Source organism: Panthera pardus, unplaced genomic scaffold (assembly GCF_024362965.1).
Source record: "Panthera pardus isolate Hobbes unplaced genomic scaffold, ASM2436296v1 HiC_scaffold_10, whole genome shotgun sequence".
Taxonomy (NCBI): domain Eukaryota; kingdom Metazoa; phylum Chordata; class Mammalia; order Carnivora; family Felidae; genus Panthera; species Panthera pardus.
In genome coordinates this window covers 50,529,103-50,548,550 of record NW_026526655.1, presented here as the reverse complement: position 1 = coordinate 50,548,550, position 19,448 = coordinate 50,529,103, and positions in this window count along the sequence as shown.

Below are 19,448 nucleotides of genomic sequence, written 5' to 3'. Positions count from 1 at the left end.
TTGGGCTCTCTGCCATCAGCACAGAGCCCGCTTCGGATCCTCTGTCCCCCTTGCTTTCTGCCACTGTCCCATTTGCGCTCACTCTACCTTTCAAAAAATAAATAAACACTGAAAAAATTAAAAAAACATAATTGGGAAAGGGTAGGTAAAGATGAGATTTAAGTATCTGACTAGGAAAGTGTAGGGAAAGTCAGTGCTGAAAATATCAGATTTAAAAGTGGTCTTTTTTGGGGCGCCTGGGTGGCTCAGTCGGTTAAGCGTCCGACTTCAGCTCAGGTCATGATCTCGCAGCCGTGAGTTCGAGCCCCGCATCAGGCTCTGTGCTGACTGCTCAGAGCCTGGAGCCTGTTTCAGATTCTGTGTCTCCCTCTCTCTCTGACCCTCCCCCGTTCATGCTCTGTCTCTCTCTGTCTCAAAAATAAATAAACGTTAAAAAAAATTAAAAAAAAATAAATAAAAGTGGTCTTTTTTGTTGCTCAAGACAGAGTGCCCAAATTTAGTACCCCAATTTTTGTCATCGTCTTTATAGACTACTTTTCTCCTATTTATGGGCCAAAACAGAGGGCATGCTGGAGCAAGAAGAAAGAAAAAAGAGAAACCCAGTCAATTCATGGCTACCTTATGCTATGCCAGACATAATCATAACTTAAGACTTAGTTGACCATTCAAAAAGTTTGCCATGCAATATTTTTGTTACCCAAAATATTTAACCACTAATTCCAAATAGGCACAACTCAGTGTAAATAGATCAGGGACCTGGGATCCTGGATGGTGCCTGGCATCTGGTCTTTATGCTATATCTAACTCACTGCATAAATTGAAGTATATCACATAATGTTATTGGACCTCAGTTTCCCCATTTGCAAAGTAAGTTGAATGAGGCATTCTTTATGATCTCTTTGAATTCTCAAATTCTCTGATTCTGTTTTTCATATTCAAAATATTAGAAAGTGATTGTGATAGGCACGCCTGGGTGGCTTAGTCAGTTAAGTGTCCAATTTTTGATCTCAGCTCAGGTCATAATCTCATGGTTTGTGAGATAGAGCCCCTCATCGAGCTCTGTGCTGACAGTGCAGAGGCTGCTTGAGATTCTCTCTCTCCTCTCTCTGCCCCACGGACCCTCCCCCCCCCCCCCCCACTGCTCATGCTCTTTCTCTCTCAAAATAAATAAATAAACTTAAAAAACATTATTTTTAAAAAGAAAGTGGTTGTGATAAATAAGGTACAGGTAAGACACTGTGGAATGTCAGAAGAAATTGCTTCTAATTTTGAGCTTCAGGGAATTCCTTGTAGATACTAATTTCATATGTGGAGATGAAGGAACATACCTTCAAGTCAGAAGGAATGGCAATGATATGAAGCAGAAAATGGTAAGGCTATTCCTGAGAACAAGTGGTTAAACTTCTCATGAGCCTTGTTCCTTTTCTTTTCAAGAGAGGCAACTTTTATTAAAAAAACACAAGCACAAAACAAAAGACCTCTCTAGCAAAAAAGTCTTAGGTAAATCAGAATCAAAGATCAAAGTAAAAAGAAATTTTATTTCTGATATCTAAAAAAATATGATCTCATTGAGTAAAACTTGTGCAGCACAAAAATTATAAATATGGAAGTAAAACTCACATGTAATTCCAACATGCAGAGATAATTACTATTAATATTTTCATATCTTGGTGTACTTCCTTCTAATCTTTATTTTATGCATAAATATACATATATTTGTATAATTTTGCTCCTATTGTACACATGATTTCATTACCTATTTTAGGTCTTAATATATCATACAGGATGGTTCCTACCTGGCTCCTTTTTGGGAAAATATAATTCTGGGCTCCTTGGTCTGCTTTGTCAGGAATCAGCTTTGTCCTTAATGATACTCTAATCAGTCTCAGGAGAAAGTGCATGTTAAGGTTTGGTCATAATAGGAATATTTCTTAGGACAGGTATTTTTTTCCCTGGAGAATCTATTCATTTGGCATTATGTTCTAGATTGCTGGAGGGCAAGGGTGAGACTCTGGTACTGCCAGGGCACAGTATTAAACTTGACATGGAGTAAGCGCTCATGTTTGCTGAACTGCACTTTCAGTGTAAATGATGCTTCCAGAGGAAGGACGAATGCAGAACGTCTTCTAGGGAAAACTTTTGTGCATTTGGCAATTCCCGATCAAAGGCACCATTTCCCTACTTGCTGGTATTTTCCTATGTATAGTATACATAGTATATAAATAGCATAATATATATATAAAATATACTATCTAAACTATATATACATATATATGGTATATAGTACCTACAGCTATATATATATATATGTTTGTGTGTGTGTGTGTTCGTGTGTGTGTGTGTGTGCGTGTGCATGTATATATATGGTATCTACTGTGTATATATACACACACATATAATGTAAAATATAGGAAATATATACAATAAAAAATCTATATCTATATCTATATAGTATATATATAGGAAAAACAACTTAGAGAAAAATGTTAAGTAAATAATAGGACACAAGAATGATGAGGATATGGCAAAAACTGTGAAGGTTGAACCTGAATGACAAATGTTTAGGAACACAACTCTACCAGATTTCCTGGACCAAGCAAAGAGTGTGAGTTCCTTTTGTACTTTCTTTTTCCTTTCATGTGGGAAGAGGTACTCAGTATCTGTATGCGGATTATCCCAGATTGAAAATTTTCTTTGCATTCCAGGTTACTCCCATGTTACCATTCAGCAGATCTGAAGGGTTTGTTTTCAGTCTCTTCTGAGGACTCAACCAGTTACAGTCAACATCTTTTCAAGCACCATTTGCTGTTCCCTTGTTTTTATTTGTTAATTATGATACTGTAATTGCATTTGCCTTTTCATCAAGAATTGACAAGTGTTCTATGGGAAAGCTGTGCTGATCTAGTAGTTTAAACTATTTAGCAACATATTACAGAATCATAGGTTCTACTTTGTACCCTCCATTTAATAAGCTATTAGATTGGAGTTAGACAACTCCTCTATTGATAAAATGAAATAGATGATCTCTCTAAGGTTTTTTATAGCTTTAAAAATTTTTTTATGTTCCTGGATGTCTGATTTCTTTGTTTCAATATACTATGAGGTTAAAGTTGTCCTCCTTTCTACTCTATGGTCAGCCATACCAAGCTACTTAGAGTTTTCACAAGTCACTGTGATTTGTGTGATTTCATTTTGCTCCATTTACCCTGATCTGTGAATATTAAATTGAAATCCCATAATTTCTATCTAGAGCACTGGTTTTAGATGTGAGACAATTAACAAGAATGCACAATCACCCTGCTCATTCTGTGCTATGGAAGGTTCATTCTTAAACTTTGATAAAAATAGCAATCAGGGTTATAATTAACCCTGAAGTTTTTTTTTTTTTAATTTTTTTAACGTTTATTTATTTTTGAGACAGAGAGAGACAGAGCATGAACGGGGGAGGATCAGAGAGAGAGGGGGACACAGAATCTGAAACAGGCTCCAGGCTCTGAGCAGTCAGCACAGAGCCCGACGCGGGGCTTGAACTCACGGACAGTGAGATCGTGACCTGAGCCGAAGTCGGATGCTTAACTGACTGAGCCACCCAGGGGCCCCAGAAGTTTTTTTTTTTTTTTTTTTTTTTAATGTTCATTTATTTTTGAGAGAGAGACAGAGTGTGATCAGAGGAGAGGCAGAGAGAGGGGGAGGCACAGAATCTGAAGCAGGCTCCAGGCTCTGAGCTGTCAGCACAGAGCCAGATGCAGAGCTCAAGCCCATGAGCTGTGAGATCATGACCTAAGCCAAAGTCGGATGCTTAACTGACTGAACCACACAGGCACCCCCAACCTTAAAAATTATAATTCCCTAGGAAGGATCTTCCAATTTCTACACTACTAAATCCAAAATGCTGACATGAAACTTTTGGTGTTATTCAATATGACTTTTATGTGCACAGAAGATTATTCACCAGTTTATTTTTGGTTTAAAAAATACATGATACCTAGTTTTTTTGTTAGGCTTTTAAGTTTAGCTTACATATCCTATCAATTGGTTTGTACATTTAGAAAATGTGAATCACATGTAAAGATTCTTGATTAATACTTTGTCTAATTTATATATATTCAAGCATTATACAGTGCTTTTGTAATTTGATATACTTTATTTTCTTCATATATGTTCTTTTGACTTAATACTCCCCAAACACTGTTTTTTATAACTCTAATAATTCAAACGTGGAAATATGGTGAACCTAGGAAGTTCAATGCTTTGTATAAACTTAGTAATATATTAACTTAAAATCAGTAGTCTAGGGGCACCTGGGTGGCACAGTAGGTTAAGCGTCCGACTTTGGCTCAGGTCATGATCTCGCGGTTTATGGTTTCAAGCCCCGCATTGGCCTCTGTGCTGACAGCTCAGAGCCTGGAGCCTGCTTTGGATTCTGTGTCTCCTTCTCTCTCTGCCCTCCTCCAGTAGCACTCTCTCTCTCCCTTTCAAAAATGAATAAACATTAAAGTCATTAGTCTAAACCAATCATTATATATTTTAAATTAGAATCATAAGACTGTCACTCTATTAGGCCTAATTCTTTTAAACATTAAAAATACAGAAAATATTTTCATCCCTAGGATGAATCCTTGGTGTAAGAAAAAAATGTGATTGGTTGGGAGAGACTCCAGGCTAATAATACTTCTCCTCCCTTTTTAAACTGAGGCTATGTAAAACAAAACAAAACAAAACAAAACAAAACAAAACAAAACAAAACAACAAAAAAAAAACCTTTAAAAAAAAAAAGGTGTGTCTGGGTGGCTCAGTCAGTTGAGTGTCTGACTTCGGCTCAGGTCATGATCTCGCAATTTGTGAATTCGAGCCCCGTGTCGGGCTCTGTGCTGACAGCTCAGAGCTTGGAGCCTGCTTTGGATTCTATGTCTCCTTCTCTCTCTGCCCCTCCCCCACTTGTGCTCTGTCTCTCTCTGTCTCCCAAAAATAAATAAATGTAAAAAAAAAACCCAAAAAACAACAACAAAAAAAAACCTTTAAAGTGAGGCTATGTAGAAGCACATTGTCTAACTGAATTACTGGTCCTACACCAGGGCAATCCAGCAATTACTTTCCCCATTGTTTCTTTAGAATAAACTAATTAGAAAAAAATATAAGGATGTACAAATAATGAGAATGTTGTATGTTTCCCAGACTCTTCTTGATACTTAGTAAATGACAAATAAGATTGTAAAGGTTTATTTTGCTCTAACAATAATTAGCTGATTTATACACTAAGATGTTGTTTTGGGGTATTGATGAAGGCATTGGTGGTGGCATTGGGTCTTCCTCTCTTACTATCCTACATGTTTGGAAGGTGGTTGATATGATTTGGATTTAGTCTGAGGTTGTGGAAGGAACTGGCTGACTTGAGGCAGAAACATCCAGCCTTGATTATATAAGCATCAGGCTACCCAGCCAGACTCTGTAATGCAACCATCTAGTCCATCAGAACACAACTCTTTGTCTAGATTGATTTTCCTTCTTTCTTACAGTTTTCTATTCTTTATTTTATTATTTTAAGCCCTTGCATTCTTTGATTTTGTTGTTGTTGTTGAAGAAATCAACTTGAAAAATTTGTCTTTTCTAATTTGGGACTAATTCACCCCCATTCCATCCCACCCCCTATCCTTCAGAGAAAATATTTTCTGTGTTTTACTTAGTAGTTTTGATGTCTTTGAATTCACATTGCATAAGCATAGGAAAAATAGGATGTCTATGTAAAACCTCAATTACAGTGTATAAATTTACAACTTTCCTCTTAATTGGATAACATTTTGTTCTAATAAAAGGTAAGGCTTCATTCATTTCAAGGGCACTCTCTGGGTGATGCAGATTCTTGGATTCCTCTCTGTTTTGTTGAAATTCATTATGTGCCTGAATGACTAAAGGGAGAATGGATGTTTTTATATTCCTCAATGGGTGTCAGTTGTAATCAAGTTCAAGTAGCAAACAAAGCTCAAAGTGAATGAACACAAGGGTGTCATCTATCAGTGGCATCTTCATTTTTGAGCTATTGTGCCATTCACAATAAAAGCAACAGACAGACACTGTTGTAAGCAAACACTGAATATCTTAGTTTAGTTCATTCATATTATTGTGGATGTATCATTAACATAGGAGTGACCTGGAAAGGAGCCAGTTTCTCTGTTCTGTATCTAAAAATGGATCACTGTACTGCTGAGAATACTGTGAAAACATTGTAGAAAATCATTTACTTTGGAAAGATACAGTCTAAAAGGCTGAAAATCCTCACTCTAGGTATTAGACAGAAAATGATTGAGGACTTGTTTGCAAAGTCTCCTTGACTAAAGGACTAGTTTTCTTTCCCTGGTCTCTTTAACTAAATGATATTCTGCTCACTTTTTGGTGGGTATGTTCTTATTATGATATTAATAAGAATCAAAAGTAAACATGATCTTTATACCATTTTTTTCCAGAAAAGACTCTTAGTTGTAAGAAAAGTAACCTGTTCAAATAGCTCAAGTGAAAAGGGAAATAGTGTTCACTGGAAAATATTAAGGCCTTATGGAATCTGAGAAGAGTAAGTAAAGTGGAGATTCTAAATCTGAGGTCAAGAACTGAGCTTCCTTGCTCTGTATCTCTTTCTCTGTGGGTTTTGTCTCCATTTGTCTATCTCTGAGTCAGCTTCCTGAGCTTATTCATCTTGCACGGGGACCTATCTGGCCACCTCACATTGACTTTACTAGATCTTTTATCTCAGATGTCTATATCTGATGGGCTCAGATATCCAGTGCCTCAATTCCAAAATCTTTACAGGTAAATCTGATTGATTATTAGTAATATACTGGCTGGACTTAGTTCAGGGTCGCATTCCTGACTAATGTTCTACAATTGTGGAGTAGGGTCATGTAGCCTAGCGGGTGGTAGGCTGTAACGAAGTAGCTGTGGATGGAATAGGCTGTGAGAAGCATGTCTATTATAGGCTCCATGGTGTGTCTAGATCAATGGCCTTAAAACTTTTTCCACCATGGTCCATAAGAAGAAATAATATTTTTTCATTCTATCCCAGCATTCATCAATGTGGTAATTTTTTTTCTTCCAAAGTTTGGGATAGTCTTTATTGGAGCTTGGAATGTCATTCACCTTAATCAGAGGCAGACGGTGCAAAAATGAGCAGCAACAGTGGCAGACACCCAGCAGGCTCCAGCAGGGCTACGTTGGGAAGCCTGCTCGCCCGCAAGCAATACACAGGTACACGCACACATGCACGCATATGTGTTAATTCTTGAAGCAATACTTCCTCTTATTACGCGTGATACACTCTAGCATTCCCTTTTCTATTTCTGTCTATCCCAGCTCATTCCGTTAAATAAAGGCATGCTGCTCTGTCTCACTAAATTGATTTCATGCTCCACTAATAAGTTGCAACTTTAGTTTCAAAAGCACTGGTCTGTACTTTTCTTTATATTGTTTTCTTTTGTAGCACTTATTATAATTATAATTGGCTTCCCTGTTAAATTTTGTAGTTTCCTTTGTAGGAGATATCAGAATTAAATTGCCTTGTTTGTTAAATTGTAATCCACATTAAAGCAGAGACTGTGTCTGTCTTGTTTACTACTGCATTCCCAGCACCTAACAGGGTTCCTGGCACATAGTAGATGCTCAATTGAGTAAATATTGATGAATGAATAAGTGAAGACCCAAACAGATGGCACCCTTAATGGGCTCACCTGGTTCTTTGCAAGGAGATTCAGATACGTATAAAACTGGCTAATCTGATATAGCCCTGCTGATAGAAAAAGCAGATGGAAAAGCCCAGCAAGAGACTCAGTGGAGCAAGGAGGGCAGGCCAAAGAGCAAGTTTCCATAGAGTCACCGACAGCTGCCTGAAATTCTTCCACCAGGGAAAATTTACTATGATAGGGGAAGAATCGGTGTCAGGTCTGAGCTCAGATATCCTGGTTTTTCATCTAACATGTATACCACCATTTATGCCTTGTTGGTTAAATTTTCAAAATTTCATTTTTGGTATTTTCATTTTTATCTTTATAGCTCATCATAGGGAGAGACAGAGAAAGAACCACACAATATTTGGATATAAGATACCATGGTACCTGCTTTCCAATGAGACAAAGACATCTGGTTGGGAGATTAATAGCACAGAGAGCTCTACTCCCTCTCTTCTTACTAACCTCCTCCTGGCAAATCACTGACTCCCATCACATCAAGATTCATTTAACTCACTTCTGCAATTTATGGCTCCTACTGGTCTCTAGCAGTTGTTTCAAGAGCTATTTCTTATAAATGGCTATTTTTAATGGTGTCACATGCTTTCTTTTCCTGTTTGCCAAGAATCTGAATCTACAGGACAATTTAACAAATTACAATTACAGTGGTTTCATCTATAGGCCTATTGAATGATCCGGTACATAGCTGTATTTATATAAAAAGCAATTCATAGGGGCACCTGGGTGACTCAGTCGGTTAAGCATCTAACTCAGCTCAGGTCATGATCTCATGGGTCATGGGTTTGAGCCCCTCATCAGGCTCTGTGCTCACAGCTCAGAGCCTGGAGCCTGCTTCAGATTATGTGTCTCCCTTTCTCTGTGCCCCTCCCCCACTCATGCTCTGTCTCTCAAAAATAAACAAATGTCAAAAAAATTTTTAAAAAAAGGGAATTCATAGACTGATAAGCTTCCTATCATAGCTCTCTGGCATCCACAAAACAGGGCTGAGAGGACTATTATTTTAACACTCAGACAGTTCCATATGCTCCAATATATTAATTTACAAGGTGAGAATACTACACTTTTCAAAACAGTCAACCTAATATTGAGTTAACACTACAAAGTACCATTTAATTCATTATACATATGATCTGATGTATAAATTTAGCATCCATATATATTTACAATTTTTGAGATGGAGAATTTATATCTTAGCTCAGTTGTTGTTAACCCTTTTTAGTATGCTATATGCATTTGCAGGGCATAGTAGAGGGAGGAAGGAGTTTCCTTCTGCCGTATTCACCCATTCCAGCTTTAATCAAATTAATATGTAAACACATGCAGCAGATATGAAGTTTGTTCACAGTACTTGAATGAATGCAGTTCAAAGCTTTTGGGGAACAGTCTTTTGCTCCTCAGTTCAATCCCATTTGGATCCTTAAAGAGAGTGGCTCTACACATTTTGTGCCTACCTGAGGGTGGTGGTTTTGGCTGGGGCTGGAATGCTCGGCCTCTAGTGTTCAATCTCCCTAGAACCATCATGAAGCAATTTTCACCTGAGGTCCTACCAATTCTCCCGGCACTCTTTGGGAGTAAGGTTCTTTTCTGCTCCATAGATAATCCACAAAACTGCCAATATATCCTAAGACCTATTGGGAAAAAAAACCACCCACATTATTATTTATTATTCAGAATGCAATAAAACCTTGGTTTGTAAGCATAATTTGTTCTGGAAACATGCTTGTAATCCAAAACACTTGCATATCAAAGTGAATTTCTCTGTAAGAAATAACAAAAACTCAGGTGATTTGTTTCACAACCTGAATATATTCTTATATAAATGATTACAATATTGTAATATAATACAAAATATACAGAAAATACAAAATATACAGAAAATACAAAATATAAACAAAAATAAACAAATGAACCTGCACTGACCTTTGAAAATCTTCTTGGCTGGTGTCAGGGAGACCAGAGAGAGGATGACTTTCATTATCACTAACAGAATAACTGCTATCTATTGGCTCAGTGGAATCTTTTTCTTTTCATGCAACTTTAACAAGGAACCTATCCAGTGACTAGAATGAAGCAAAGCATTCCTAAGCTTACTCTTGAATGGAGAAGCAAAGGGCTATTCATAGGTGCTTTGAAGTGACAAAATATACACTAGTGCCAGTTGTGGGCACCTTCCAACCTTCTGAAAAATCACTGATTTCTGCCAAACATCACAGCCTGAGACTGAGCATCTGAGCATGGGAGATGATCACCCACAATCCTGCAGCGAGAGAGAGAGAGAGAGAGAGAAGAACCATTGACTCAGTTGTGATCGTGTGACGTTTGATGTCATGTACTACTCGTATTGTAAGACATTGCTCATTTATCACGTTAAAATTTATTAGAAACATTTGCTCATCTTGGGGGAACACTTGCAGAACCATTTACTCACAATCCAAGGTTTTACTGTATATTTGAAGTAAAGAAGTAATGACTATATAATGACTATTTCTATACATATACATACACACATGTACACTTTATTATGTTTTTTCTCTCCCTGTATATAATCTATTACTCGACAAAAACTTTGCCATTGAAGGTCTGTTTAGCTAAATGAGTTCTTTTAATTCATGAAAAAAATTCAAGATACATGTTTCTAGGAATTATTTGTTGATTATATCAAGCATAGTTATAGGAGTCTTGTAAAAGTTAATCTAATACTTCAAAAAATATTGTGATAATATTGCAGTTTATTTTAAAAACACCTAAATTTTAGAGATATATGCTAAAATGTTTATAGAGGAAATAATCTGATGTATGGGTTTTGCTTGAAAAATGATTGGGAGTAGGGGGTAACGAATGGGGTTATAGATGAAACAAACCTGTCCATGTTGCTAGTAATCTCTTTCTATATGTGTTTGAAAATTTCCTAATAAAAAGTAAAAAGCGTATATATTTGAAGAACATATACTTCTACCCTCCACCGCACACATAGGGGAAATTGTTGGAAATGAAATGCAGGTTTCAGGGTCATGGAATGCTGCCAATACATGTTATGCAGTGTAAACATGGGGGCCCTTGTGCCCTAAGTTGCCAAATCTGCCAATCACTCAGTGGCACTAAAGTGCATGCATTTATTTTCAGGAGTGTGTAGCCCATATTTCTATTTATTTCTTCATCATTAAATCTCAATTGCAATAGCACAGGGTGCCACAAGCTGAGAATCAGGTGAAACTTCCTATGAAAATAAATGCAGAGATTCCCAATTGTGTCTATCCTAATAAAAGCAAAAGGAACACCTAATTACCTATTTTCTTTTAGGAAATAAAGTCATCAACAAGGTTATAGCCCTGCTTTCCAACCTGCCTACCGATTACTTTGGGTACAAAGCAATTTTTTTTTCTCCAGCTAACTCCACAAGAATTTGCCTATACTGCCCTTTTGGATGTTGTTTTTATCACACTAAGCTTTAACCCGTGGAACCCATTCTTTCAGAGACCCCCTAGACTGACCATGTATACAAAACTGCAAATATTTCTGACATACTGCTAAATATGTGTACATATTGTTTGGTCATAAAAATTTTGTAATTGAAGACATGTTTACTAAAATGTATTTCATTTACAAATGTTTAAACTTTAGTTAATTGAACAAGAGGTTTGTTTTACATTTAACATTATTAGAAACCCAGTTTTCCACGTAGACTTTTTCACCTAAAATGTCACAGGGACTGAGAATTGTAAAAAGGAAACTTTCCATATTCTTTCACATCTTGAGTTTTCCACATGCATTCTCTTTGTTTTGTTTTTGTTTTTCTTTAAAACGTTTTTTTAAATGTTTACTTATTTATTTTGAGAGACAGTGAGCGTGAGCAGAGGAGGTGCAGAGAGAGGGGGAAGGAGAGACTGCCAACCAGGTTGTACCCTGTCAGCACAGAGCCTGACCTGGGGCTCAAACCCACAAACCATGAGATCATGACCTGAGCCGAAACCAAGAGTCTGACGTTTAACTGATTGTACCACCCAGCAGCCCCTCTCATGCATTCTCTTTGTCTGAAACCCTGTCTTCATCTCTCCTTTCCCAGGGAGTGAATTCCTGTCCATCCTGTGAGGGCTGACTCATCCCAAGTCACCACTTTTCTCATGTCTTTCCCAGATGCTAAATGACCTTTGCACTCTGGATGTCTCCACTATTATTTTTACCTCACTGTGTTGTAATAACAGTTTTTGCATTTTTCTTCTCTACTAGACTATAAACTCCTGGAAGACAGATATTTAATAACATTTATTAAATTGCTGCATTGAATTGGGTGTTTAACAAGCTGGTAAAATAATGGGGAGATTTCAAATAATAAACACAAAGAAGTAAGAAAATGTCAGGGTTGAGGGAAATGCTAAGTGAAAAATGACCTTCCCCCACAGTAACCACTAAATATAACTTGCTTTTTTGGGAAAGGGGGGGAAAGATGAAATAACCTTGAAAAGAATCATTGACAAGAATATTCTCCATGGTCACATCCAGTTGGAAAACTGCATCATAGTTTATATTCAGTACAAAACTCAGACTTCTTCAAAAGATAAGTTGATTTTCTTCTTTGCAACAAGAAACAAGTTACTTTAGTACTTCATACTAGAATAGAAAAATGATTCATGTTCACAACATGAAAATATGCTAGGAAAGAAGAAGATTTTACAGATAAACTACAATCCTCCACTAAAGCCAAAGCCTTACAAGATGCTCTGACCGGTGAAGGGTAATATGCTCCCTGTACTGAATGCAGTGTGTGCGGTTGATCAGTTCCAGTGGCATCATAAACAACAAAACCCAAGTTCAAATCACTCACATGAACTTGTAATTGAATTTTTCAAGACGTGATTTAATGTAGGAAAGAGAACAAGGATAAAATGTTTCAAATATAACAGCTATTGAACAAGTTAGAAAAATTAGTAGAGTGAATATTAGTTCTGGCTAGCCTTCAAGAATCTCAAGATAGCAAAATTCCTCACTTGCTTAATTTAATAGTGAGAGACAAATGGATAATACCATCCTTGGAAAGAGGACTAGTCAGCAAGGAGGACATGAGACAACTTCTTACATTTTAAACTGATAATATGAATGATATTGCTGAAAGCTGTAGGTATAGATTTTTTTTTCAAGAGTGCTAAATTAAAGCTTTAGAGAAAATAATGATGAAGCCCAGCTCATAGGTAGAGGCCTAAACAGGTCTCCAACCTGGAGACTCTCCTTTTATGATAAAGTGTCTTTAATTTCATGAGTTATTCAGCATCAGACTACCAAAAGGATTTATAAATTTGTTGACTTGTGAACTTCTTTTACCAAAGAATGAACTGAGGATTCTAGGAGACTAGCAAGTCTGTTTTTGTGAACGACCTTTGGATTTTCCAATGTTGAAGTTCAGTATTTGTTGTGGGATCTGGAGTAGAAGCTATTGGGAGTTTTACTGTTTTATTTCAATATGCCGGTAGCAAAGCAGAGAAACACTTGGTAAGACGAGATGCAATTGAACTCCATTAGTTCTACAATATCAAGTGCTTTTTAGTGGACCCTGAAGGCTTTGAATGGGGGTGTGCTAACGGGTGTGCTAACATTTCCATGTGTGCTGGATGAAGGTTTTTCTGACCTTTGGAGTTAGCTCTGAAATCTTACCTACTTTCCTTGGAGCTTAGAATTTGAATCTGTTTTCAGATATAGCCAGCAGATGGAGCAATTTACTTTATTTACACTCTTCATCTGGTACAAAAAGGCATCAAAGACTCCTTTATAAATATACACGTGTATATACACGTATATATGCAAATTTAACTGTGTGTGCACATTTAACGGCATGTTAAAACTGTTCGTATGTTTGGAAACAACATATTAAGCATAATTTATTTCACTTTAGAATAGCAACATTTATCTGTTGGGGTTTTAATCCAGACTTGCATTTTATTAGGTTTGTACATGTCTGTGAAAGGACGACATGAGAGGAGAACAGTAGTTGTAGCAAGAAGCACATCACTTTTTTTTTCATCAGTTCCCTTCTGCAATTCAAAACCACATATCCTGCAAGATGGGAGTGAAGCTGGTTTTGAAGTCACCATGGAATTCAGCAACACTTAGCCATAATTTTGACAGTCCTGTAATAACAAACTTGAAAATTCTGATTTGGATAACAGAGCTCTCATGTTGAAATTTATGGAATCATTTCAGGTATTAGACTATCCATCTTACAGCTTGTCAATAGAGGATGATTTCCTGTAGGAGATAACTAATAACTTTATAGAATTTGGGGATGTAATAGAATGATATTGTCCCCTGGAGTTCACACTTACCAACCAAAGGGTAATAACTTTTATTACAAGCATGAAATAGTCTATAAATGTTTCATTAAATCCTTAAAAATGTGCAGTTATTAATTCTCTCTCTTCTCTGTGATTTCTGGCTACCACACTGAGATGGACATAGTGTTTCTGGGAACCTGGAGACAACGTGATTTTTGGCAACTTACCACCTGTACTATTTCCTAGTGGAATTATTTGAATCCATGTGGATTTTAGTAAGAGTCTTCTCAGAAGATTTCACTATTATTTTAAATGCTAGGCCCTGCTCTAAGGCCTTGATCTTTCCCTCTTCCAACCTCTTCCTACTGATTTGCCCTGCTTTAGGCCCCAGGCAAAGTGGGGAGGGAAGACATTGCATCTTCTGGCCATCTCAGTCGATTCAAAAGCATTTACGGAGCACCGATCGGTGCAGGGCACTGGTGTGGTGTTGAGCTGATTGAGTTAAAAAAGACATAGACAATGTCCTTGAGGCAGAGAAGCTGCCAATCGCTGACTCCAGGGAGAAGTATTTTTATTTCTTCAATATGGGCAAAGTTGCTATGGAGGAGGTTATGTGTATGTCTGAACAGGTAGGGGATGGCCAAGTGATTCCTGTCTTTGTAGAAAACAGACAAAAATCTCACTTTACCAGACTGCAAGGAAAGAAACACAGTGTAAATTTATAAGAAATTAGAATTATAGAATACTTAAAAACATAATACAGTTTTGACTTTCAGGTTAACATTGTAACTAACAAAATATTGCAAAATCGAAGTCCCTTTGGGGCTCAATTTAGTGGATAGAGAATAGAATTTGAAAAGGTAATAAAACAGATTCTCACACAAAAGGTGCTCAGGTTTTGCGAGCATCTTTTTTCTTCTTGAACCGTGAAAAAGGACCTTGGCCTTTTGCTCTTCACTTCTCTTTAGCATCATGACTGCATAATATGTCATCTGTATAACATTTGTGCATTAGCAGTGAGCATGAGGATATTTTGGGTTTGACCCATTTACTTGAAGGAAATGTTCTATTCTAGGTTCTTTGGTTGCAAGGAAAAGGAACCCAGTCAAATGGTTCAAGAAAAAGTTATTTAAAAAGACAAGACTCCCATGGATATAAAATACAGGAACAACAGCCAGGTCTTACAACCAGTATCAGAGTGCTATTTTCTTCTTCCATTTCCTATATAAATGACTTTTAATAAGTGGCCCAAGGTGAACTTGAAAAGATAGGGTAAGGTCGGTCAAAGCCAGGCCTTGAGGACATGGTGAGGGATAATCCTGTGGTCATATGTGACAAAACCCTCCACTGAACTGAGCTGATTGGATTCGCTCTCAAAAATTTGACCCGAGACACCAGTTAGTTTGAGATTGGCTTTTGAAATACTAGTAATAATATATAATACTTGTCAGGAGCTTAGTGTATATAAGCTATTGTTCTAAACATTTTTTGTGTTCTAAGTCACTCATCCTCACAACTACATGATATGGGTCAGTGCCATTCCCATTTTACAGATGAAGAAATTGAGGTACTGAAAAGTAAAATAATTTGCACAAGTTGATAAAGGTTGTAGTAAAGCTGGTGTTTTAACCCAGATGATCTAATTCCAGAACCTATACTCCTAACCACTGCATAACTCTGCCTTCAAAATGTTGGTGCTTTTGGTAAGTGCCAACCAAAGAGTTGGTTCTACGGTAAGCCAAAACTACATGTGAGTCGAAGTTCTAGGGGGAGGGGAGCACAGAAATAACGAGTGAGCAGAAAGAACAAGGATGTGGAGAAGAACATGGTGCAGCTGTTCGTGTCAGTATCCCCTCTTTAGACTGAACAAGGCCTAGTATACAGCAGATACTTACCAAGTATGTGCTGAATAGGGAACGAATGTTTTCAGCTGGGTCTGTGGGTATGACATACACCCTGAGAAGTTTATATGTGCAGGGAAGGAATCTCCAAATGATTTATTTCTCTCTCTCTCTCTCTCTCTCTCTTTTTTCATTTTGTTTTTTGAGATAGAGAGGGTGCATGTGAGTGGGGGATGGGCAGAGACACAGAGAATCCCAAGCAGGCTCCATGCAGTGCAGAGCCCAACGCGGGGCTTGATCTCACAAACCATGAAATCACGACTTAAGCCAAAAATCAATAATCAGATGCTAACCGACTGAGTCACCCAGGTGTCCCTATCTCTTTATTTTTAAAATTAATTAAATTATACATATACTGCATGAATACATTGTCCATTTTTAAAAAGTAAAGCTTTACAGGGAGGGATAAAGTTCTTTTTTGCCCACGTCATTTCTATTTCCCACAAAATGTCCAGATTTTATTGATACATTTACATACATATATAGAATATATTGGAAATATAAAGTGTTGTTTTGTTATAATAATATTTATATAAGTATGATGGTGTTTAATATTTTCTTTCCTCAGTTAATAATGTATCTTAAAGATCTAGCTATATTGTTATAATAAACATTTAGACAATTTCTAAACTTCCTGCTATTATAAATTATGTTGCAATACAGATGTGTGTGTGCCTGTGTGTGCATGAGTGTGTGCATATGTTCTTTTACACATGCATTTCTCTTGTGTACTAAGAAGTGGAAATGGCCGAGTCATTGTCTACACACATTTATTATTTTAATAGACAGTGGGCATTGGACAATGGACATTGCTTTCCATATCCCCGACATTATTTATTGTCGAACCCTAAAATTTTGCTGAGATACCAATGAGATACCACCTCACACCTGTCAAAATGGCTAATACTAACAACTCTGGAAACAACAGATGTTGACAAGGATGCAGAGAAAGGGGAACACTTTTGCATTGCTTGTGGGAATGCAAACTGCTGTAGCCACTCTGGAAAATAGAATGAAGGTTCCATAAAAAATTAAAAAAAGAGCTACCCTCCAACCCAGCAATTGTACTACTAGGTATTTATCCAAAGGGTACAAAAATGCTGATTCAAAGGGGCACATGCATCCCAACGTTTATAGCAGCACTATCAACCATAGCCAAATTATGGAAAGAGTCCAAATGTCCATTGACTGATGAATGCATAAAGATGTGGTGTATATATATACAATGGAATATTACTCAGCAATAAAAAGAATGAAATTTTGTCATTTACAACAAAGCAGAAAACTAGAATGTATTATGTTAAGTGAAATAAGTCAGAGAAAGACAAATATCGTATGATTTCACTCACTTGTGGAGTTTAAGAAGCAAAAGAGATGAACATAGGGGAAGGGAAGGAAAAATAAGGTAAAAACAGAGAGGAAGGCAAACCATCAGAGACTCTTAACTACAGAGAACAAACTCAGGGTTGCTGGTTGTGTGTTGGGTGGGGATATGGTCTAAATGGGCAATGGGCATTAAGGAGGGCACTTGCTGGGATGAGCACTGGGTGTTATATGTAAGTGATGAATCACTAAATTCTACTCCTGAAACCATTATTACACTATATGTTAACTAACTTGGATTTAAATATAATAAAAAAAATAAAAATAAATTTTTGTGTGATGTAAATAGTTGAACCTCAATATTGTTTTAATTTCTAGTTGTGTTTGATGTTCGTCATCTTCTTAAATATCTACTGATCATTGATATTTTCTCTAGTCATAAGTTTTGACCACTTTGGTTTGTTTCTTTTTAAATTGGTATATATATATATATATATATATATATATATATATATATATATGAGAAGAACTTCTATAAGAAGTTCTATATATAGTCTCACAATGATATTCTGAAGTATTTTTGATACATATGCAATTTTATTACTTCTGAAACTTCTAAGATTGAAAGGAATTGAAGTATCTGAGATATTACCTAACCCAATGACTTTAAAGTAATATGGACATGGTGGGGTGGTAGTGGGTTTACTTAAACCACCTAGGAAGCTCTTTCAAATTATACCCTCTTTGTTTTCTGGAAGAACTCTGGTATGGCAACCATGTTATAATAGCAATAGGAGTGGGGAGTTGGGGTGAGTAAGGACCTGGGTGTTTTGATAAACTACTTTCCCACATGATTCTGGTGCATAACCCCCATAACTCCCCAAATACATAACTAATTGAAGATAAAACCATCATTCCATGCAAAAACTCTCTCTAGTTTTAGTCCAATCTTTTCCTAATCACACCAAGCAATTTTGTTTTGCCCCGACAGTTCATTTTAATGGAGTTTTCATGATACTTATTATGTCCAGATGAAAATGATCTTCTTCAATTTACTTAAACTGTGTTCTGGGAGCTCCCTTGCATTCTTCTGTTTCACTTAAAAACAAATAAGCAAATTAATGAACAAACAACCACACAAACTAAAAAAAAAATTAGGCAGAGATGACCAATTGTTCACTAAAACTCACTTTCTCCTTTCATATACTGGGTTTATTGCTGGTTTTCAGCTTCCTAGTGAGGTATTACATTTTTAGACCATTTTGTATCTAGCTGTGGCCATGTAGCCAGTTCCAACCAATAAGAGTGAAAGGGATGTATATCATTTTTAAGTTGGGGTGGGTTATTTTTCATTTTTTAATTCACCTTCTCCAGTTCAGAGAACCATAAGGCCTATGCCTAGATGATGGTAGAGCCTAGAGACAAGGATACTAATCTTTGCATCACCTCACAGAGGAAAGCCCGCTGACAAAAACAATCAAATACCCAAGGACCCCAACCATTACTTAAGGTGAAATCATGTTCTATTGTGTTTAGCCACTAATATTCTGGGCATATTTCTTATGGTGTCTAGGATTACTCTAGTTAATACTCTCCTCACGGAACTAAATACCAATCACCAATCAAGCAACTCTTCTTCGTGGCTAACCAGAGAAGATGTGGTCCTTTGTCGCAAGAACTAGCCAATCATTGAGAAGGTGTGTAGTATAAAAACTCTGCTTAGATAGAGATGAGCCTGACAAATAAAATTCTACCTTACTGACTGTTTGAATGTGAGATATATACAGAGTTGTCATTTGGCTGTGGGGACAGAAACAAAAAGAGAGACCTGAGGTAAGTTTATATATTTATTTTGAGGGAGAGAGAGAGTGTGAGAAGGGCAGAGAGAGAGAGAGAGAGAGAGAGAGAAAGAATCCCAAGCAGGCTCCGCACTGTCAGAGCAGATCCTGATGTGGGGCTTGAGCTTACCAACTGTGAGATCATGACCTGAGCCAAAATCAAGGGTTGGTCGCTTAATCAACTGAGCGAGCAGTGGGATATTTAGGCCTGGGAATGTGTTGGAGCATTTTATGAGATGCATTCCATCCTCTGAGAGACTCAGTCAAACTCTGTGCAGGATTTCTGTGTGGTTTCCATTTCCTCTGCTTCCATGTGTTTCTTTACAACAAATCTATTTTTCTTGAGGTAGTCTGGGTGAGTTTCTGCCAACCAAGCTTGCAGGCAGAAGA